General features: G+C 42.9%; 1 pseudogene; it reads left to right on the top strand.

Annotated features, from left to right (window-relative positions):
- Positions 1-729: 729 nt before the first annotated feature.
- Positions 730-1,248, top strand: LOC142462353 (translationally-controlled tumor protein-like; annotated as a pseudogene).
- The last annotated feature ends 1,442 nt before the right edge of the window (positions 1,249-2,690 follow it).

Here is a 2,690-nt window from a genome sequence, read left to right as displayed (position 1 = left end):
ATAGACCCACTGAGCATACTACTCGACCAGACTCTAAAACTGACATCATTACGTAATTACTACACTACAAAGAATTATGACCCCAGAAAGTTGATACAGATAATGAACCTCTGCATATAATTAAGATATTTAAACACAATGAGGGCCCCGAATAGGTACTGAGCTTTAAAAGAGATAGAGAGTGAGCAGTACATACCAATCTGTTTGCCCTGTTTATATTGAATACAGCAAGTAAATCCATATCTTCAAAATTCAATATAGATTACACCCAGTTCACCCCAAAAGTAGACTTGTATGCTTTCTGTTACACATGCTCATTATGAAAGAAATAAATACAACACTTGTAAGGCTTTCACAAACAGAAAGTCATTCTCTTCCCATTGGGGTGGGTAGAAAGTTACATTTTATGTGACTGGACCAATACATAGCATAATGAGAATTTTAGAACATATTGGGATTGTCAATGATTACATCTTGCTTGCATGCACAATAAGTGCCCATGGAAGCAGAAGTCAAGAGATCAAGTGAACCATGACAGTAGATAAATCTGCTTCAAAAGACATCTTGAAAGTGTTGAAAAGCACCCCGCCCCTTCTGCCAGATGCCCCTCCCCTTGCGCCGGCCGCCCCTCCCCCAGCGCCAACTGTAACTTTAGCTCCCTTCAGCGCTGTCCTCTTGGAGCTCCGAGCTGCCCGAAGCCAGCGCAGCCACCGCCCTCTCGCCACCGTCATGATCATCTACCGGGACCTCATCAGCCGAGATGAGCTGTTCTCTGACGTGTACAAGATCTGGGAGATCACGGGCGGGCTGTGTCTGGAAGTGGAGGGCACCATGGTCCGCAGGGCCCAAGGCCACATCTATGACGCGCTCATCGGCGGCAACGCGTCCGCCGAAGGCCCCGAGGGCGACGGGCTCGAGCACAAGGTGGTCACCGACGTGGACATCGTCATGAACCATCACTTGCAGGAGACCAGCTTCACCAAGGAGGCCTACAAGAGGTACATCAAGGACTACATGAAATCCCTCAAAGGCAAGCTGGAGGAGCGGAAGCCGGAACGCATGAAGCCCTTTATGACCGGGGCTGCCGAGTAGATCAAGCACATCCTCGCCAATTTCAAGAAGTACCAGTTCTTTCAGGGCGAGAACACGATTCCCGACGGCATGGTGGCCCTGCTGGACTACCGCGAGGGCGGCGGGACCCCGTACATGATCTTCTTCAAGGACGGCTTAGAGATGGAGAAGTGCTGACAGTGGGCAACGCACGACCAACCGCCCGACCGCCCCTCCTCCTAGCTGTCTGCGGTCCGCCCACACGACACCAGGACCGAGACAAACGGAACTGATGCCATCATGAGCTCTGCGTCGACTTGTGACCTTGACTTGGAGCGGTGACCTTGATTTTTTGGAGCAGAGGCTTTTTTTTTTGTTTAAGAAAAAAACAAAAAATGTCGTGTAGGTTGTCTAAAAATAAAATGCATTTAAACAAAACTAAAATAAAGAGTTGGAAATGCAACAAAAAAAAGTGTTGAAAAGCAAAGATGTTACCTTGAGGATTTTAAAGTATGCCTGCAGAAGCCTTGGAATTTTCTGATTCTTTCTTTTTCCTCAAACCATTTTGAGAACTAATCCAGATATCACATCTTTCAATAGTTGTATCTTGTCATGCAAATGACTATCAGTTTCAAACATTTTCTTTTGGCTTATATTTCTTTTTTGTTTGTTTGTTTTTGCTTAAATTTCTTGATAGCAACTCCTCATTATCTCCCACCAGGAACCCTTAATGTAGCTATAGTTTCTATAGAGTCACCCACACTGGGTTCTATATACCAAATATGTATAGAAAGATCCATAACAGTCTCAGAAGGCTGCCAACAATAACAACAACAGTAAAGAAATAAACTCAATTTGGAAACCAAAACCAGAAAGTATTAAAAAACAAGATTAAGGTGAAAGTGTATCAATAGGGAGATCAAATAACAAGTTTTTAACTTTCAAGTCAGATTTTTTATTTCAATCTGCTATAATCATCTCTCTAATACTCTGTCTGATAACCAGGTTATTCCCATCCCTTATTTATGGTCAGAGAGAAATCACCAGAAGCTTATTCCTTGTGTAGAACCCGCAAATGTATTTGGCCTTCAAATGTCATCCACAGCCTTCTCAAAATCAGAGTTAAAAAATTAAACTCTGATACAATTCTCTCCTTAGATTTGAATGTGACTATTGGCAATCCTTTGATCAGCATGTTGGTGTTCTTCTCCATGTGGACTTAGTTGACGTTACACTGAGATGACTGCTTGTTTAAAAACAAAGCTTAAGACCCCAGACACCATTCTTTCTGAGAGCAAGATACCATCTCATTTCTTCACCACACTTTGCTGTAGCACCCACACCTGTGGTTCCTTCAAAAGGGCACATACTGATCAGGGCAATGTCATAAGAACTAATGGTTCTTAGATTGAGCTAAGGTTAAGTGTGACCCCCACATCCACCCCTAACTCTGTGTTTTCTATTCACCTCTTCTCACCTTCCAGATTTTTTTTTACTTTAATGCAGATAACTTTATCAATCATCCCCTTGGAGCATATGATTCTTCTGCTTGTAGTGTCATTGATTTAGGGCATGTAATATATTTAAAACACAATTGAGAAAAGGAAATTAAAGAAGTGTGCAGACAGTATTTTCAATTT

This window comes from Tenrec ecaudatus, chromosome 12 (assembly GCF_050624435.1).
Source record: "Tenrec ecaudatus isolate mTenEca1 chromosome 12, mTenEca1.hap1, whole genome shotgun sequence".
NCBI lineage: Eukaryota > Metazoa > Chordata > Mammalia > Afrosoricida > Tenrecidae > Tenrec > Tenrec ecaudatus.
This window is presented reverse-complemented; position numbering and strand designations above follow the sequence as displayed.